This window comes from Odontomachus brunneus, unplaced genomic scaffold (assembly GCF_010583005.1).
Source record: "Odontomachus brunneus isolate Ranch 3 - 2012 unplaced genomic scaffold, Obru_v1 Obru_scaffold_009, whole genome shotgun sequence".
Classification (NCBI taxonomy): Eukaryota; Metazoa; Arthropoda; class Insecta; order Hymenoptera; family Formicidae; genus Odontomachus; species Odontomachus brunneus.
In genome coordinates this window covers 3,370,831-3,392,302 of record NW_022639459.1, presented here as the reverse complement: position 1 = coordinate 3,392,302, position 21,472 = coordinate 3,370,831, and the positions used below count along the sequence as shown (strand labels likewise).

Below are 21,472 nucleotides of genomic sequence, written 5' to 3'. Positions count from 1 at the left end.
AGGAGGAGGAGGAGGAGGAGGAGGAGGGGGAGGTGGTGATGGAGAAAGAGGAGCCGACCGATGAAGAAATTGCCGCGCATAATTTCGTAGCTTATTAAAGAGTGCTGCTGCTCCGCTACCACTGCTGTGGCTGCTGATCGGCCTATTTTTCAGCTTTGACATTCCGCGCGAAATTACACGCTTATACGGGACGACAACGATCTCGACGATTATAAGCGGCGTTCGTAGTGGTCGCGCTGGATAAACGCCGGCGAGATCGCGCGAAAAACAGACGTCTTCTCGTCACGAAACCCTCGCCGCCGTTCTGCCGTGGCCGCCGGCCGGCTGCTTGCCTGCTCGCTCGCCCGCTTGCTTAGCTTCCTATCCTTGAACCTCCGAGAAAAGATAAAGCAGGTACACACGCACACACGCATACCGCGGGTGTGGCTGGTGTATGTATCGCCGAGCGACCGGCCGATCGACCGGCGGAACGAAAGAGAGACGGCGAATGTCAAGTGTGTCACGCGAGTGAAACGTTTGCGCGCGCGTGCACGCGGTTTATTGCAACGCGCGATATTGTGTGCCGATCCCGACAGTGTGCCTTCGAAAGCGATTATGTGCATACAGGGAGCTGCTAATGTCGATGCCGATCCTGCCGCGGTCGCCGGCTAGCCCGGCCTGGTGCAACCCGCGCGCGTCGGTGATCCCTCCGTCGCACGTAACGCGTTTTATTGGCGCTAATACGTCGTTTACTTCTCAAAGGAGGACTGCTCCGCGGCTCGTTAAGAGACAGATCGACCGAACTTGCATACCTCGGGGCTGCTGATCGCGGCGGAGGCAGAACGCTTCTTCTATAGCCGTGCCTCCCGGAGGAAGGTCGCGGAAGAGGTGATCACGAAGGGGTATTACTCCAAGAATAGACACCTGAGTGCATGTAGAAAGAGAAAAAGAGAAAGAGAGAGAGAGAGAGAAAGAGACGCATTCGAATAAATTCTGTAGTCGCCAGTCACTCAAGCGGCCAAATGGTCTCAACATGATGAACAACGCGACGTGTGGCGGATGACAAGTCGATACGAGAAACGCATTATTATACATATTATGCACTCAACATTTCCTGTGTACTATGATTCTCATTTGTATTAAAGATTTTCAATTAGAAAGCATGCACAGATAATAAAATACTACCAGAGCAAACCTGTTTGCTCATTCTATGAGCAGACTCGATTATTGATCAACTGAATAGGTCTTTTGTCTACTTAATGTTTTGTTTTCATTCAGTAAGTGCTTTTGCATCTCTTTCGCGCACGTTAACTACGGGGAGAAACTTTATATCCCAATTGGGATCTCAGATAGTTTTACTTGAGTTACAAAGCAAAAATTAACTGTAACTGTCCAGTAATTATTCGAAAACTGGATTAAATTTCCAGCAGAGTGGCGTTAATGATAACAATCTTATGTGCATATCGCTACTATTACTCTTTTGTTAGAACGAGAGGATATAGTTAACACTATCAATGACTATAATTTTATTGAAATTGACCATTTCTTTTCTCTCAGTTTAGTTTATTGGAGGGCTCTTTTAAGCGATTCCGACGCGAAATCAGAGATAGACTTTACGCGGCAACTCCCGCAGCGAACGGTGCACGCCATGGCTCATCTCGGATGTGACAAAGTAAAACTTCAACGTTAACCTTTCGAGCATATTCGGCGGAAAACACATAGGATGCAAATTTGCATCCAACGATTTTTGCTAAAACTTGTAACTTGATTTCGCGTACGCGCGAGTTTATCAATTTCAATTTCTTTAACATAAGAATAAAGAATCAGGAATTTCACCATAATGATATAAAAGCCGATGAGGAAATAATAAAAGAGTAAAAAATTCATTTACATTCGTTTGTATTCCGAAAAAATCATTTGTTGAAGAGATCGACGGTGTAATTTGCATCACAGTGCGAATTACTGCGTAAAAAATTGATTTTAATACGGACTAAGACGAGATACACATCCATACTATGAACACATGATGCTAAGAAAATAAAAGCTTGAAGTAAGTGCTGTAATAAAAGAAATGCGAAATGTATAAGATTCATGCACAATGCTGTATCGTCGGTCGTTAAAAAGCGACCGTCACAAGAGACTGATCATTCAAATTCCAAGCGCGAGTTCGAAACACATTGGAAAAAAAAACAGGAAAGCAATTACGCGTGTCTATGCGTTTCGAGTGAGCGGCTACGTGTAGATAAATGCATATCCGTGAGAATATTCGTCAAACGGAAATGCAATCGCACGGAGAATAACGGACGAATCACGAGGACGGCGAAGGGGGAGACTGTAAGTGCTAACCTCGTGACTAAACTCGCTTGATACTTTTCCGGTCGTCGTCTACACCTGCAGGAAAATGTATTCGCATTTCCTCGCGCTCTCCTCGCTTTCGCACCTGACAGGAAAGCGCCAACAGGCCATTAACACCCCGGCTCGACGTCTCCCATAAAAGTGCCGTCTCGTCTTTACCACCTACGTTCGCTATCGGCACTTCTCATCATCGCGCTGATATTCGCTCGAATGAAAACCACAGAAATGGCAGTTCTATTTAGCACGTTTCGTCAGCGCGATTTCAGAGATACGTAGCAAAGACACTCACGAATCCCGAACTTTACTTTTACTTTAACAAGGTTAATTAATTCGTGGCCTCCTTACGCGAATGTGTGCAAAACGAGAAATTATAACTGTGCAGGAACTGAGGCGTCGTGTATTTTTGCTTCGTTTGTCAGGAAATACTTTCGAAATTCATGTTTTAATGTGTGTTTAAAAAGTTACGTTACTTAGGTGAATTTATTTGAAAACCCAAAGTAATCTAGTCAGGGAATCTGACAAGTACAATCTACCATTATAAAATATCTCTAGTCTCTGAAATCTCCGAATGCAAAAGCCTTCACCAGAACTCAACTGGCAAGATGTGTGTTCTACGTAGCAGGAAAAGAAATCCGCGGTGAGACTCATAACTTCGGCGAGCTTCGCCTCCATGAGGGGAATATTCCATCTCCAAGAATATAAGTCCGCGAAGTCACGAGGTGCCTGTTTTATGCGATGGATCGTCTCAAAATAATAGTCCATAACTGGGTAATCATATATTCCATAAAATAACTAGCGGGTAGGGGAATCGTTACGCTTATGTACATTGACATAGGTCGGAATAAACCGAAGGGCATAACGTCATGCAAGCCGCTCGCACGTCGCGCGATCGGAAAAATCCATAATTCGACGTTCTCTTGCCCGCCGCTCCACGGGTTGCGTCTGTTCGCGTGCGAATACCCGACTTCGGTCTTTTCGTTGGGGATTTCGAAAAGATTTCCATCGTAATCAAATAGTTTCTCGCCGGATAAATAGTGTTTCTCACTGATATTAACATTGACAATAAACACGCAGTCGCACTGTTTGTCATTTTTTAACGCCTTCTTCGCGCGTACGAACGTTTGAACCCTAAATATTACAGAATTACATGAACCCTGAATATAGAAGTAAATTTTAGTGTATATCTCCTTTTGCACATAACTCCCGGGAATAATTATCGAAATTTTCTTTTTCGATCAGGATAGAATTCTTTAAGGAATATAATTTCATAAATATTTTTGCGATTTGATAAAATAGAAAAAAGTTACAATAAGAAAACGAAACAGACGTTTTTAAGAATGATAACGTTTAAAAAGTTCGTATAGATAAATTTTATCTTTTGGAATTTTACATGGAAAAAAAATCTATGGTGCACATAACAAGAAATATTCAATTGTGAGCAGCATAGAGTGCTACAAATGCATCACCCTAGTTATATTTGTGTGATGGTAATGTGTATGGTTGATATGACTCAGTTACCTTGATACATCAACTGCAACAATGTAGTTGCGCGTGAAGCGCAATGTAGTTGAAGCAACCAGATATCGTCATTGTAACTCAGCGATTGTTCTGTTGCAATAATCACATAATTAATTGTCCCTATTATTTTACTATTGAATCTGGTTGGTACAATCAAATTTATATGTGAATCATACTGTTTCTCCCGTTAAATATTACACTTCTGTACTCTCTAAACTTCTTGGAATGAAATTTCATTCGAAATGTGGGGCGACCACCGAACCACTCGAATTCGAGTAATTTTCATATAGAGATTTTCTGCTCTAAATCGTCGAGTGAGTATTTCCACTCGAAATTGAGGAGTGAATATGATGTATTCTACCGCCACAAGAACATATTCGTTCTAATTAATTGAAGTATCCGCTCATATGGGGCTCAGAGTCTATTCTGAACTTGAGTGAAACATTCACTATTGTGATTTTAGGTAACAATATTTTCACTTTTCAAATATTTGTTTCGAGTAAAAACTACTCTTTTAACTCGTTTTGAGCGAAATTATATTCCAAGAATTTTGGAGAATATCGAATACAAATGTCAGGGCACTTCAAAATGTTGTGGAATGATTTAAATTATGCGGAAGATCTCGCTATGTTTAACCGTTGAATTGATAAACCGACCTCTCATCGATGATAATTTAATAAGGTTCACTGTGATTGGTAGGAAACATATTAACGGATATTAACAGCAGTGCAATAAATTTTGAGCGAAAGAAAAGACATTTTAAGAACAAGATATTTAAATGCTAATTAAGCTCCTTTTATTAATCCGGTTCTCGATGTGGTTTACGACAAAGGGATATTATTAATAATGTATCTCTCTAGACGAGTTTTTATAACGATACCGAATAACTTCTCACTCTTATTCTCGGAAGATTCGACGTAAACCGAAAGACGATGATGTATTAACAACTTAACGATTTCACATCGCGTGTTTCATGACGCAGATAATAATCTGCCTTTTTAAGAAATAAATCATGATTCAACCCACTCGATCGGATAAGAAAAAAATCGCGATTAAAGTAACAATCTGTGTTCGATAAAACTTATCGAACTTTTCTATATTTAAAAATGTAAACATCATTTTAATCTCCCGAACGTGTGTACGTAACTTTCAATCAAATTTCAAAATCTCCGGATGTTGTTTTCTCCTATCTATGTCGTCTTACATATGTATGTAATTAAGACATCGGTTATGATCCTGTTAAAGGTCAACTTTGAGAAACGGCTGAGGATTTCACAACACCTCTGAAACTTCTCTCATTCGAAAGGAAACTTCTCTCATTCTTATGGAATAATTCCTAAATATTCAATCGATTTTTCCTTATCGAAGTGGATGTCTGTCTTTTCACCATCTTTCTCCTCGACATCGATTACGAGCCGAAGGCTGTTGATAATCAAACTCTAAATTATTCGAAGAATTTGCGCATATGACAGGAGATAAAGAACATCTGGTGCAATCCACACATATGTCTCATTACATTCGATGCGTTACGTATTAACCAGCCAGACGAGCAAATCATTCATCACGTGATACGACAAATAAATGCAGATGACAAGTCGTACATTCGATTTTGGCTATTCGTATCACGATGATTGAGATTCGCAGAAAAAAGAGTTCTATGAATCACAGAATACGATGGTGGCCAGCTGAATTTCCTTCTTCGATACCATGTTTTTAACCGACTTTAAGAAAGGACGTTCTCAATTCAATCTGCATGTTTGTGTCCGCGATTATCTCGAGAACCACTAGACTGATTTTCACGAAACTTTCAGCAAATAAATTTAGACATTTAAGAGGAAGTTTCAAGCAAACGCACCGAGGTCAGGCGTTCTCAACTTCTGGTCCGCTAACAAATGATGGTCCATTAATATCTTGTAGTAAATAATAAAAAAAACTCTAAAAAGATGTAAACTGAGAAAAAACCTTGAAAACTGGTTTGGCTCATCACGATATTATATACAGAAAAAAGGCAGGTGCTAATAGAGAAAGTGGAAAGAGACAGAGGCACGTGAGGATAAAAACTAAAAAAAACGTGGTATAAAAACTTAAAAAAAAAAATAAATGAACCTTCAGAAAACTTGAAAAGCTGGTTGGCTGACGATATTTATCCCTTCACTTGCCTTGTTTTCCAATATTCCATTTCAGATTCCAAACAACTTTCGTAAAATGATCGATCGATGCTTCATTTTTGTCAGACTCCTAATTTCGTTTTTTCTTTTGTTTTCAATTATGAAAAATTCGCTATTTTCTAAGATTGCGTCGCTGAAATTTTCGCATCACCTGAATGTGTTTTTCCTCGTGTCGACTTCATACTGAGAAAGAGGAAGAGAGAGAGAGAGAGACACAAAATAAATGTAAAGAGAAAGAAGTAGCGGGCACACACAAGCACGACGTGCGCGTTGCGTAAAGTCGCGCCTATCGTACGACGCACCGGTCTACCGTAAACTTGACTTTACGAGAGGAGAGGTGCGAAAGCGCCGCGTGCAAAGGAGAAAGAGAAAGAGGGAGAGAAGAGAGAAAGAAAGAGAGAGAGGGTGCTGCGCGCTTTGACTTTTTCGCGGTTGCTTCTGCACGTTGGTTTCGTCTCGCCGGCGTAACGGTTTGCCGTCGTCATTGCGCGATACCGTGATCTCTCTCGCGAGTCGTCGCCGACGACCGCCGTAGACGACGGAGATGGGAAAGTCGATTCCGCGCGCGGCGGAGGTCTTCCCTTTTAGAATCTCACTTCCAAACGAACTATTCTCTCTATTCTCCCTATTCTCTACTCCAGAGCCGGTTACCCGAGCCGTACCGCGCCTCGTGCAAGCAATGAAGAGAGACGTGTCGCGAAGCAGCGAACGAAGTTAAGAAGACTGCTAGATTGCTCGTCGTCTCCGCCAAACAAAACGTTAGTTTCTATGAGACAGTTTTCCCCTTGACAGTGCATTTTAGCAACAGTTAATATTATAATGTCTTGGACGTGTTTTGATAACTTTGAACAAACAATCGTCTGGCGACACTTGTTAAAATGAAAATTGCGCGATAAGTATTCTCCACGATGCATTAACTCACAAATATGTCAAGTGATATTTGCAAACAAAATATATAGTCTACGTTTCTTACTATAAAGTTATAAACGTTCAAATGGTTTTCCAAACTTTTCTTCCGAAAAGTCTTGTTACTGACGTTTAACACACCTGTGAGCTAACCTAACCATCGATCACGTCTTGCTTGTTTTTAAAGTTAAAGAGAGTACTCTCTCAAAACTTCTTGAAGTGGAATTTCACTCAAAGCGAGTGGAAAGTGGCAGTATTTTCACTCGAAGCATTAGCGGAAATGCCACCCAAAATCGCAAGTGTGAATATTTCACTCACAAGCTTAGACTCTGAGCTTCAGTTAGAACGAATGCTTCAATTAGAATGAATATGTTCCTGCGATGACGAAATACATCAGATTCGTTCTTCAATTTCGAGTGGAAATATTCACTTGACAATTCAGAGGAAAGAATTCACTCTGAGGGAAAAATCATCGGAATTCGAGTGACTTGGTAGTCACTTTGCTTTTCGAGTAAAATTTCACTCTAAGCAATTTAGAGAAAAATAAACAGTTTTTTCTATTATTATTATCGAAATACGAATTTCGATGTAAGAGATCTACTTAATTTCTTGTTGCGCAATTTCTCAACCACGAAGAGAGTTGCGCGTTTAACACAGAACTGGCCTATGGAATTTTACAAATGTCACGCGTCTATTCGCACGTGTTGTTTGTGCGTGGAAGTACACGGTTGTACTCTGAAATTCCGTCGATTTCAAGCCACGAGCTACGTCCTCGTCGCGGAAGCGAGAATCGAGTAGAAGCACGTTTCGCGATTCTCCTCGGAATGCAACAAATTCCATGGAAATTTCGTGCAGCTTCGCGTATAACGCCGCTTCGCGATGCGCCCAATGTTCACCTTCCCGCGATTAATTACCGCATTCGCGCGCAACTGTGACGTAATCCGCGAATCATCTGGATGGAACTTCCGGAATGCGGGAGATTATTCCGCGAAACACACTTCCGTATACGTTCCGCGTAACGGAGCGTTGCGAAGCCGTTTCGTCCAGGTATTCGCCGACGTAATTGAAGAAGGCTGGAACCAGGTAAACGCAGTGTTAGACACGATCGAAGAGAGCAGCAAGATAATGACGTCGCGACGGTCGCGCGACAACAAGTGACTCAAAGAAGAGAGCTACTTTAAGCGGTCGAAAGTCGTTGACCAACTTTAAGTTGGTTCTTGCTCTCTGCATCGCCGGCCCGCCCGTCGAGTTTATATGAACTTAACACCGTATTAAAGACGACAGAAAGTGGAGCCAACGCCGAAACAAATTTGCAACCACTCTTGTTTATCAGTATTCTTAATGGTGACATACTCTCTAAATTTCTTGGAGTGAAATATCACTTGAAACGAATGAAAAGTGGCGATATCACTAGTCAAAGTGATGGTAAGGATACTGCCACTCAAAATCGCAAGGTTTCACTCCAGCTCAGAGTGGATTCTTGCAAATAATCCAATCGATTAGAATAAATATGTTTCTGTGACAGTGGAGTGTGAATTCACTCTCCAAATCCGAGTGAGTGAAGATATTCACTGCGCGATTCAGAGTGAAGAATCTACTCGTCAAGAATCACTCGAACGACTCAGTGCTGGTTTTATTTTTCCAGTAAAATCTCTAATCTAAAATAGCAATAATATGATTAAACCATGAAACTATACTAATCATTTAAACATGAAATATTTAACGCAGCGAACTTTAGCGCGTGATATAAAGAAAGATGCGACAATCGATAAGCGAGACAGAGAGAGTCTAAGGCTTTCTCTTGAATAAAAAAAAAAAATAAAAAATTTCACTCTAAAATTATTCAAGAAATTGTTGTTTTAAAACACGCACACACACGCATGCAAGACGACAGCGCACGTCGTACGTGTAAGGGGAGAAAAATCACGTTTGCTCACACCGCGATAAAGAGAGCGTGCTGATAAGAATTCCTAAAGGTTGTCTCGCGGCAATCAACCTTGACATTAGATGGCTGCGTCTACCTGTTCACTGCGACAGGTATAAAAGTAGGGTCGCTGTGTCCACAGGCTATAACGGCACCTAACGATCTCCGATGTAACGTCTAATCAGTGGGTCGACAATGGGAATTAGGTGTTGGACGACGATTGGCACCTAATTATAAATAAACACGAAATTCATGAGGCCGTCCCCGCGTACCTACACATTACGGCGAATCGTCGCTCGGGAGACACCGTGCGCGTTATTAAGTTGCCACTGATTTGCTGGCAGAACGCGACGCACTTACTTCCTTGTGGTAGTCTTACCGATTATCTGGCGGTAATCCCGAGGAGTGTCCAGCGCGCAATTCCGTTCAAAGTGGCGGTTGCTAATCGCACACCTCTCTCTTTCTCTCTCTGTTTCTCTCTTTCTCTTTCGTAGTCGCTTATTTTCTCGTTGACTCGTGTAGAACGCACAATCGCGTCACGGCATTGTCATTATTCTTTGTCACTTCAGCAGAGAAATTTTGGAGAATTCCCCGAAGTGAGTAGGATTCTCTTAAACGCGGAGAAGTTTAAATAAATTGCGGGACATTGTGGGGATATCCCGTGGGGATATTGTGCGAGTCGTGGGGTATTCCGTGAGAGTATTTCGCGGAAAAAGAATCTTATCTCGCACGGAAAAACAACGCCATTAGTGTAAGTGAAGTTTCTGTCGCCTGTCGGACTCGCAAACTCGATTGAACGAACAACAAAACTGTTCACATCGAATGTCATGTCACTGCGCCAGATGCTTCATCCTTGCACATTGGTATACACCGATCGAGGAGCGATGGCGCCCGTACGTAACATCATCGGTACATCGGTCACGCGTTACATTTTTTATCTGCACAAGTACGCGGGAAAAAATGACTCCGTTAGTGCAATTGAATTTTCTGTTACGTGAGCATCAGGCAAAAAACTCGATTGTATTCTCTAAATTTCCTAGAACGAAATTTCATTTCAAATTGAAGAGTGAATCTGATGCGTTTCACTGTTACGTGAACATATTCACTCTAACCGATTGAAACATTCGCTCGTATGGAGTCAGAAACTATTCTTAAGGTCCATATTAATAATTATCAAATGAGATTTTCAGATGTAAGTTTGGAGTTAGATGTGAATTTTTCAGTGGGATAGCGATTGCAAATATAATGTCGTATACATCATATGATTTACTTGACAAATTTAGATTTAATCCTGAAATAAAACCTGAACATCTCACGTGAGATAAATTTCAAGTACCGACTATTAATACGGGCCTAAGAGTGGTCGGTACACGTATAATCTTCTTGTCTGGAATATATGAAAAAAACATATTACAACGTTGGGAGTGCAAATAAAGCCGTATTTTACGACATAACGGAACGTTAATAATCGGAGCGGTTAAAATTGCTAACTTGATGGATACATTAAAGCGCATCAAACGGATTCCGTTACTGCTTAACCGTTCTACAGCTCGGCTGAAGTTCGCGATCGTTGTTTACATTGAGGGTTTTTTCGCGAAGTCGCTAAGTGAGTATTTAGCCAGAGGTACGAGCGAATACTCGCGGCTCAGAGTCGAAAGGGCAAGAGTGTCTTGTCTCACGTGAAATCGAATAAAACTGCGCGGTACGGAGACGAGTGTGATAAAACAGTAAATTTGTGATGCTCGACCGAAAAAGACCGGTTTCTCCATTTCCTCACGATACCTCGGGTATTCAATAATCCTCACCCATCATCCATAATCCGTCAAAAAAGCAAGAGGATAAAAGCGCCTACTTATATGTACGATGAATGTGATATTCATTTCAAGGCCAAATCCCTCTCTTGCCATAAGAAAGCTTGCCAATTAATTCTTTCCTTCGATAAATTTGCCGATTATATATAATTTGCATATGTTTTATTTCACATATTTAATTTTCTCAGTGAACTTCCGACAATTCAGGGACTTCCACGGAGTGTAACGGCAGAAGGCACACGCAAAGAGAATTTGTTATTCGAAGGCGAAGCTCTAGGCTCGGGCAAGGACTCCGTTCGTCCCAACGACGTCATTCTCACACAGGAAAGGGACAATAAAGCATTACGACACGCGCTACGACTAATCTTGACGCAGATTTTAGAGAAACTGTGCGACAACGGTCAGTTTTTCGGGCGAGATAAGGCGAGACCGAAGCTGGATATCCTATATCTTAGAATTTCGAGATTACAACTTCTTAGGCAATTAATTGTTGCAACTGACTAACATGAACATGATAGAGGCAACCTTCTTCCATGTATTAATGCCCGTCACTCTGTTAAACGTATGTTTTGTTTTGTAATAACCAAAATACGAACATGCAGCGACGCAGTTATCCCGCACTGAGTTCAGTTGCTTAATAATACAGGGTAAAGAAGACCTCGTATAAAATATGTATCTTGATTAGTAGTTCTAGAATCTCCGTAAGAGATTTCCACAGTTCTTCTGCCGGGCCTTAATTATGGGCTAACTTTACTTCGTCCGCTTATATGCTCTATTTCAGTCATTTATAAGTAAAAATTGTATTTATTACCAGAAATAGTGTATCATACACTTCCAAGAAATTTCATTCTTGCTGGTAACACATCGTTTAATTTTATTCAATCACAGTAGAGAATATTCATGCAAAATCTCGAGAGGCTCCAAAATTTATTTTGCACGCTATTATCAAATCAGTTTTTTTTTTATTTCTTAATTTAATATTATCCCGATTTTAACGAAACTCAGTTAACGAAAAGTATTTATGTCTTAAAAGGACCATTTCGCGATTTTGTACCCACTATTCCTCTCAAGATAAATATTAAAAAAGCACACGAGGCATATCCCTGGGGCTATATAGCCCTGGTCTCCCCTCCTCGTCATTGACTGCCACAGCGAGAATGGGAAATTATCGCGCAACAGTTAACACACAAATATCATCGATCGATGGCATTTCGTCGTCCCGTAAAGATGTTATTAGATGTAACGATTATTACGCGATATTAAAGAACAGCCCGAGCTGTATATGCATGTGTGCGCGTATGTGCATGATGAAATTGATAATTTCAGGGTCTGTATTACGCGCCAGCGAGTCGAGCAATTGGTTGGAACGACAGATCGAGAGGGTCCCCGTGTTCTGCTTTATTTTTAGTCCATACATGATGTCCAAGGCACATTGACGCGACCGACAATAAATATTCAGAGATAAACTATGAAAGCAGCGCAATTTGCTTCAATATTGGGCCGTCAATAATATCGGGAGGAGACTTAATTTTAAACGCGCGGAAGTAATTACAAAATCCAGATGATCCAGACAAGATCCAGATAAAAAAAACTCTGGACTGAAGTCGAATGCAAATGAGCCGTAAGCAAATCAGAACTCAGCAATTAATTGGGACTTAATCGTGCCGAGATATCTGAAGCTGAAAGTTAATGTGGCGCGGAGTGCGCGTTAGAATTTCGTGACTCCGTGTGACCATCCAAATTCAACGCTAAATTAGTCGTGCGGTCGGGAGAAAGTCATATCGCGTACAATTAGTTTTGACCTCTATCGCGACCGCTTTCTTCCGCGCATTCTTTGCGCATTCTTCGACCACCTTCGCTTCTGTCGGATCAAAAGTGCACGTGTCGGGATCCATTTCGGTACACAACCGTTCTGCTATATCTTGCTCGCGTGCAGGTCGAGTAAAATATCTGTCGTCGAGGGACGAATCACCTGACGAATCCCAAGCAAATGCTCAATTATACTAAATTATAATTATAATTCAACTCGTTCACTCTAATTATATTTTAATTGTGAGCTTCTGCCAAGCGGCAACGCGGGCATACACGAAATAATCGTCATAAATCATCGTCGCAACCTACGGTGTCCTTTCCACGACCCATTCGACACTTCCGCCTTCCTTAATTAACGCGAATCCGGCTGTGTAAATATTTAGGATGCGGGGCATGAATCGTCTCACGCAGCTCGAGGTCCTTCAAGTCGACGACCTCGCTCTTTGTTCTCGGTCCGACTCGCGGCTAGGACTAAAGTCTACGAAGGGACGGGGAATAGTTCGTTAAAGTTGGGCAACTCTCTCTCTTTCTCTTCGATCGTCGGTGCAGCGCAGCCCCGACGCGCAACGACCAATTCGCTTGCCAACTCGCAGATCGATATGTGCCCGATCTCATATGCAGATTTCACGGAACAGAACGAACAACATATTCGTCAGTCCCGAGGTTACGTTAAGGTGAATCGCACACGGAGTGCGCAATATTTAAAATCCCCGAAACGCGATAACGTCATAAACGTCGCGAGTGTCGTATCAGTTAAATAAGAGAGATAAACTAATAGCGACGTTAAATAATAAAATTCTACACTCAAAAAAATATGATGTTTTTGGCGCAATTTTCCTATCCACGACCTCAAGAGGACTCTCCTAAAACCAAGAGGAGAATATTCCAACACTCAAAACAAGAGAAGTTTAGCAGTAAAAATGTTATTTTCTGTTAACCTTACATCTTAAGCGAAACCTTTTGCCGAAAGAGTATGCCTTTTCTAATGTAGAGAACTAATATGGTGCTTTGAATATTACTTACAGAGTGAGTCTAACATTGAATTCTCAAATATCTATGTAGCTTTTTTTTGTTAGAGGAATAAATCGTTGTGGTCGGAAGGATTGGCTGACCACAATGTCTATCCCTCCCAACCGCACATAATTCATTCCTCTCTGACATATTTTCCTCTAATATAATATCAAGGAAAACCAACAGAGATATCTGAGAAAATAGCGTTAGACTCGCTTTGTACATTATAATATTTTAAGTTTGTGACTGATAAAGAATGTAGACTTGTTAACTTTCGAAATATTTCGTCAAGGTAGTTTTAACTTTATTGCGCTACAACGCGTCCGTGTGCAGGCTCTTAAAGATCCTTGACATACTAATCGACAGAAGATTTTCCTTTTGACTTTAGAAGAGTTCTCTTGAAGCTGTACGCAAAAGGATTCCGTTAAGGATAAAATTATCATCTTTCCGTGTGCATTCATTATTTCTCCGTTTCTTCCTGCACGCGCCGTGAGATGTTTCGTTCCGATATCTCCCTCCCCCCTCCTCCAGCGGGCGCCTTGATAAATCTTCCCGCAATGTTGACAATATGTTTTTACGCGTGTGTCAAACGGGGATGCCTTGTGTGAACAGGTGCGCGGCTCGGACCTTCGTCGCGAATCGTGGCGACTCGTAGTCGGCAGGAAATTATGTCATCGCGAATCTCGTCCATCCTCCTATACAGCACAAATCTTCAAAGAACATTCTAAGGATGTCCTAAGGACATTCTAAGAACGTCTCAGAACGTTCTCTGAAGATTTTGTGCTGTCTCGACTTTGAATTCTCTTACCTGTTGTCCTTATCAAAGCATCGGATACATCCCTCAGGACGATTAGACAATTAATAGAGGAAGCTCGTACGCGCGGACTGATTCGCGACGAGATCCTCGCAAACGGAATCCGCGGCGGAATTTCGCACCGTACTGTACGCGCGTTGATTCCCTCTTCCTCTCGGACGATGAACGCAATACCTCGCTCTCTCGCTCTCTCTCTCTCTCTCTCTCTTTCTCTCTCTGACCGCTCGGAGAACACACGTACTGCTCGCACCACGGTCGTGCACCAACTAACGCGCTACTCGCCGGGCAAGACGGCGTCGGTGCACGACTATAGATGGCGCGTAACCACTCGGCGCGATTGGTCAACAGTTCGGTATTCGCAGGTGGGTACGATATTACGTCGGGAGAGCGGGCACGCGCGCGCGCGCGCGTGTATGCGTGCACAAAGAACGCGTAATGTTACACATACAATTGTTGAATCTTTTTACACATCCCATATGTGCGCTGCCGATGTAAGATCCCGTTAAAGTGAAAATCACGTTTCGATGAAAACGCACGGGCTAAAGTATTCATGAAAGTGCATCTAACTGTGAAAATCTCTGCTGTTTTCGATGCGAATGCGATACCCAGATAGAACACAAAGTCATATAAAAGTCAAAATGACGTCAAATAATATCATTTTCATGACAATTTCATGACAATAATGTCAAAATGATATCATCTTAACATCGAAATAATTTTGTGTTCTACCTGAGTATCATGAAACAGTAATAAATAATAATTATGATAACCCAAGTAGCAGACTCACGTCAAAATAACGTGAAAAACTGGTCATAACTGGTCGATTGACGTCAAGTGACGTCTTTAAGATCCTTGTGACGTCCTTGTGACGTCTTAATGACGTTTCTATATGACGTCTTAATGACATATTATTGACGTTTAGAGACTAAAACGTCATTAAGTCGTTTTAAAATGTCATCATCGATCTGCGACATTAGACTGTCATTTTAACGACATTTTTTATCATTCTTTGCTCATTTTTGGTTATAAATTGACCATATTTAGACGTCATTTTGATGTGAGTCTGCTACCTGGGAATTTGTGAATTCGTGCAGCTTTTATGGTAAAAATACCAATGCCTGGACACATACCCAATTCTGGGCATTCTTATTGTCTTGGTCTTCTCAAATACGAATATTTATACTTTTAACATAAAACATATGTACACATTTCATGTTGAGATAAAACATCGTAATCTAGAAAATAATCAATAATTTTGATAATTCTTGAGATCTTACGCACAGAAAAATACCATTCTACACCTAAGAAAAACTATCGCTTAGTTCACCTTCTTTCTTTGTAATGGTCACCTTCGACGAAGAATATTTTCTTAATAATAATTTCCAAATATATATTTTTCGCGCGAATCTCGAGATAATCTAACGGAGCTACACACGAGATGCAATGTTATGTCGATAGTAAACAGCACACAAGCCTGCTTCACCAGACTTCCCGACGAACGTATGGTCAAACAATAGTGACAGGGCGAAAATAGGATGTATACCTTAAGACACACGCGGGAGCACACAAAACATCCGTATGTAATGCCGTATGATTGCACGCTCATTCACTTCGAAACGTCGCAGAGGTACCACTTCCGTGACCGGTCTGTATTGTAGGCACGTATCATCCCCACCGCGTGTGTGTGCAATCGCGTAGGTGTACGATGCAATGCGCTAATAGCACCGATCGCAAATAGCCGCTTCGCCGTCGCGTCTACCTTCATCCTCTGATTACTCTTCCGGTGTGTTTCGTGTGCGGGGCCAACGCGCGAGATGCACAGGTATGCACTCGTGATCGGAAAGGTTGTCTGGTTTTTTTTTGATAACTTCCCGAGTCGAAATTTTGAGTTGCTATTCTGACGTTCTTAAGGATAGTTTGTGTCTACTTAGACGGTTTATAACCTAGGTAAAACTTACTTTAACGATATTGATACTCATTAACTTCTCTTTTGAACCTTTAACTCTAGCTTGTCAAAATTTTGACGCTACTTTGACGCTCTTAAGAATAATTTGAGCTTACTTAAGTAATCTAGGTGAAACCTATTTTGATGATATTGATACTCTTTCCGAGTCGAAATTTTGACCCTATGTTGAACTTTGAATTCTATACCGCAGTAGGAGCTAAGATACCAAAGTAGGTTTAATTCTAATGATATAATTTATTCCTATTTTGACCCTGATGATGTCTGAAATATATGTAACAAATAAAATATATATTTTGTATGCTATTTGACGTTTCTGTTTCGTTATTTATTAAATTTTTAATATAATAAAATACATATATTCTATGGAGGAGCTAAAGCTTCAATAGAGTTTCGCAACTGAACTTATTTTGCTTCCTAAGATCCTATTATTATACAATCTACTTTGACGCTAAAGAAAGCAAAAGCGGAAATTTCAGATAGCATCAGGGTCAAAGTAGGAATAAATTATATCATTAGAATTAAATCTACTTTGCTATCTTAGTTCCTACTGCGATATAGAATTCAAGGTTCAACATAGGGTCAAAATTTCAACTCGGGTTTAGACACCTATCCTTCTTGTCCAATGAAAGAGCGCTTTTATTGGAAAATAAACTCTCCCAATGGACGAGACGGGTAGGTTCCTAAACTTACAAAAAAGGAAAAAACTAAATAATTTTCCCAACCACTAGGGTAAAGTACATACTGTAAGTGAAGTTGTTTGCTTCGAGTATTTCTTAGAGATTGACGAAATTTTCAAGTATCTGCAAACTGTCTTGAGAGTCAAGTAAACATACCAGCGAAATAACTTCTGTTACTTAGCAAAAGATCTGTTACTTCTTCGAAAAAGTATGATTAGCTGAAGAAAATTACCATTTCTACTCGAAATGCCTGTATTGTAGATCCCGACCAGTTATAAACGCGTGAGTAGTTCTGAAAGGAAGCCATGCTCTTCCTCTAAGAGAAGTGCAATTTCTCCTGAATACTACAATGGGCAGCCACAGCTGTACTAACATAGTTAATTTCCCGAAAGAGAGTGTCTGTCATTATGCAATACCTCGGCTGAAATTTGCGTGTAGAGTTGCAGCAGAAAAATATCACTTTCGTCGTTGGTCGTAATTGGTGAAAGCATGTCCATTTCACCGTGGACGAGTTCACGTGGCTGTAATAATGATCGACCGTATGTCACGATGTTACATTAACGAACGTGTTTACTTAGCAGCGAAGAGGAAAGAAAAATCCTTAACTTTTGAACTTGTTTTGCTCTTTGTTTATGTGATCATCAAACTTTTCCTCTTATACTGAGAAAGAGTACTTGAAAATTTATTTTCATGTGTGTTTATTTCACAGAAATAAACTTTATTTTACAGAAATAAACTTTGTTTCGCAGGAATAAACTTTATATACTACATGGAAAAAAAGATTTGCTAATATATGGATAACTAAAAATATTAACTGCAGGAACAAATTTTCTTGCTTTTATAGTAAAAGTTATTTAGTTGTGATAGCTAAAAGATTTGCTAATATATATATTATTAATATATATATTAGCAGTATTTTTATACATTAATAATATATATATTAGCAAATCTTTTAGCTATCACAACTAAATAACTTTTACTATGGAAGCAAGAAAATTTGCTCCTGCAATTAATATTTTTAATTATCCATATATTAGCAAATTTTTTTTCCATGTATAAATAAATTTTCAAGTATTTTTTTCTCAGTGTATTTAACTTTGGTTAATTCTTTTCCGTGCAGAAAATACACATAATTCTGTGTCCTCGATTGAAACATTCCACATCCACTTAACAATCTTAACAATCTGTCTTTCGATTATGCGAATATTATGGTTGCAACGAATACAACGTTCCTCCGAAGCGCCGGCGGATTTCTTATCTCCGTGTGCTCGATCATACCGAAAAAATGTCAGGAGTGCTTCTACTCTTTTACATCGTCAAACAACCGCAGCGATGGCCGCGGTCACCGTTAATGTTCCGCGAGCATGCAGAGTGCGTTCCCGAGTGTGCGTATCGATGTGCGCGTGTCGGTTGCAAAATCGACGGATCGCGAAATCCGCGCTGATCCGCGCGCGGAATATCGCGCGAGGAGGATACGCCGCGTAGGAAGGATAACGCAGCGCGGGCTGAATGTTAATTTAGAAACGGCGGGTTTCTCTCCGTTTGCAAAATCGCGGTTGGTCAACTCCTCGAGCCGAGGCTTATCCGTCTTACGAGAAGAGGCCGTTGGTCACGATTATCGTGACACGATCTAGTGCACATATAAAAAAAAAAAGACTCACGCAGCGTAAAGTGGATCAAACGTATGATGAATTAAGGAATCCTCCTCTGACTTTCCACTAATATAACAGAACGTAAATGACAAACGAAACAAGCATAGGATATAAGAGCTGCAAATAGTTTCGTTTTGTAAAGAGAGAGATTTTTGTAAATCATATAATTCTTATGATTCATTTTAATAATTTACTCGCCGCATATATTTTTAACGTAACCGGTATAATTTATTTCCGATGTAGAGGAGGTATCGCGCGAGAGATACCATAATTACTCGCGGTAGTTACGAAAGGATTAAGACGTGCTCCCAGATGCATATAATTAACACTGGATATCTGATTTATCATTGCGTAAACACAGAACAATCGTTCTCATATATGCGGTGCGAACGATGCATCTTCGGATATAAACTTTGGAGGATTTTTACGAGACGCGCACCCGTACACAAGCATATAAGCGAGCCTTTTGTGAAATGTAAATTGCGATTCGACGTAATTTTGCGGGCTGACGAGACGAGACGAGAATACTTTATATAACTGTTTGTGCCTGACTGCTTGTTTTCTTTCCTTGTATCAGTTAAACTTAGCAGCTTACTCGAAGTTTACAAAATATTTCTATTATCGTGATTAACGAGTAAGTCTTGCATATACAACAGAAATATGTTTTCACACACAGACAAATATTTCGCGTATAATTCACGCATATCTGTAAATATTATTGCTCGATACAGATATATAATTCCACGTAGATGTAATTATTTAATAAAAAAAAATGTTTTTAGCAAAAATAAATCATTTTCCAAAACATCAAAAGCCTTCAAAAGTATGAAATAATTTTGATTATTTCCGCAAAAATTTGACTATTAAGTCGATAATCATGCCTTTTTTTATTATTTATCTCCTTAAGATTGTATAGTTAGTTATCTACCTAATTTATCTTTTTCGCGCCAATTTCTAATATCCTTAGAATATTAGAATAGGATTATAGGTACATAGGAATATTGAGTCAAAGTTATTACATACTTCTTTTCAGGACTTTTGGAATTTCTGAAAAAATGGTCTATTTCTGTTAAAAATTTTTTATTTTATACTTTTTAACATTTTTTATTTTATACTTTTCAATTATTTATTAAAAGTTTGTTTCTGAAGTCGATTAAAAATAAAAGTTTCGTCTTGTGTACTTCTACATGTTCCCGGATCTTCAAGAAAGTAATGGAGTTATCGAATTTCAGGCTATTCTGACAAACTCGGATAAAATGACTAATATAAGTAGGATGTAAATAATATACCGAACAAGCATAAAGTATGCAAATTCGGACAAACTCACCTTGATCTGAAATAAATGCGCGGAAGGAATGCGATTGTGCGATTTTGAGCGCGAGAAATTTACGAACAACGTGCAGGGAATACGATCGTGCGGAGTGGTGAAGAAAGACAACGACATAATGGAGGATTCTCGGTCGGGCGAGTGACCTTGTTTAATCGAGTTGACCCTAGCCGGTGATTAAACAAATTGGAAAGGTCTCGTGGATGTCAGAGTAAGATCTTGCGTAGGGATCATGGTGTTTGCGAGTGTAATTTTGAAAATACCACAGATTAACGAACACTTTAACGAACACTTCGCTGCTTTCATTCCCAAATTAATGAGAGAAATCGGGTACGTAACAAAGAATTCTGATAACCTATTTGAGATACTTCCGCGATAAAACGGACGTAATGCTGGTAAATTGAATTTATAAAGGTGTACGTATAAGCATGACGAGAGAGAGTGAGAGAGAGAAAAGATAATAAGTAGATTATAACACTATCAATCAAATGTATCATGCATATTCTTTTTAAAAGGTGTGGTACTCGTACACACAAGTCAAGGTAATAATATCTTTATGACTTCTGACAACTTCGCGTCGGCCCCGAGAGAATTTTTAAACGATAATTTTCATTTTAATTACTTCACTTTTACTGGCAACTTCGTTAAATATCTTGATAAAGATATCTACATTCGTTAAATGCATATCTACTCATGGTATTTCTCTACTCTTCTGTCCAGTTTCAGAAGTTATATAACAATATTTTCAGCGTCGGCAATTATTTTTAATCGACTTCGAAAATTTTTAGCAAAATAAAATTTTTTAAATTTTTACGAAATAAATTGTAATAAAAATGAGCTTCCTTCAAAAATCCTAAAGAGTGAAATAATTTCGGATTAACGTTCGTGTGTATCTACAATCTCATTTTGATGTTTAAATGATATTAGAAGTCAGCGCAAAAAAAAACAAGCCCAAAATAAGTAACTAACTATGTAATTGCACGAAGATAAGTAATAAAAAAGGCATGATTATTGACTTAATCAGTCAGGTTTTCGCGTCGACTTCTAACATCGTCAGAATTATCGCCGACGGAGCTCGACTGAACAATAGCGCTTTCGATAAGCGACAATATTTAGAAAATGCGGGAAACGAATAATTGTTTTCCATATCGGAAAAGAGTCCAATGAAAAAAACAATTAACGCGAGACGATTGTCATTACCTCGTCATGATAATCTAATCTCGAGTTAATCTCGACTAGAGCCTGTTTTAGCCTGAGAGAACAGCGCAATCGGAAAGTTCAGCTATCGCAAGCTGGTTTCCTTTTAATAACGCCGGTAATATTATCTCGATCGATTATCTCGAAACATCGATAGTGTGCGCGGCGTTATGCGTAGAATCTTCGCGTTTAAATTTAATTGCGGCAACGGAAACGTTTCTGCATTTTTACCAAGATTATCGATAATACGCAAGAGAAAACGAGTCAGGCAAGTAATGACAGTTGTACCTTCCTTCAATACTTCTCTCTCTCTCTCTCTCTCTCTCTCTCTCTCTCTCTCTCTCTCTCTCTCTCT

At 39.9% G+C, this 21,472-nt stretch overlaps 1 protein-coding gene across 4 annotated transcripts in view; it reads right to left on the bottom strand.

Annotated features, from left to right (window-relative positions):
• LOC116854154 (trichohyalin) overlaps positions 1-21,472 on the bottom strand; it is a 75,585-nt gene that overhangs the window by 45,783 nt on the left and 8,330 nt on the right. Inside the window, exon 1 of one of the 4 annotated variants that reach the window (XM_032835798.1) lies at positions 17,358-17,547. The exons of 1 other annotated variant lie outside the window; for it this stretch is intronic. The gene's annotated coding sequence lies outside the window, so the exon portion shown is untranslated. Of the gene's footprint in view, positions 1-14,292; positions 14,591-17,357; positions 17,548-21,472 lie in introns of those variants that run through there. 2 more of the 4 variants (XM_032835794.1, XM_032835799.1) reach the window with 2 other exon arrangements.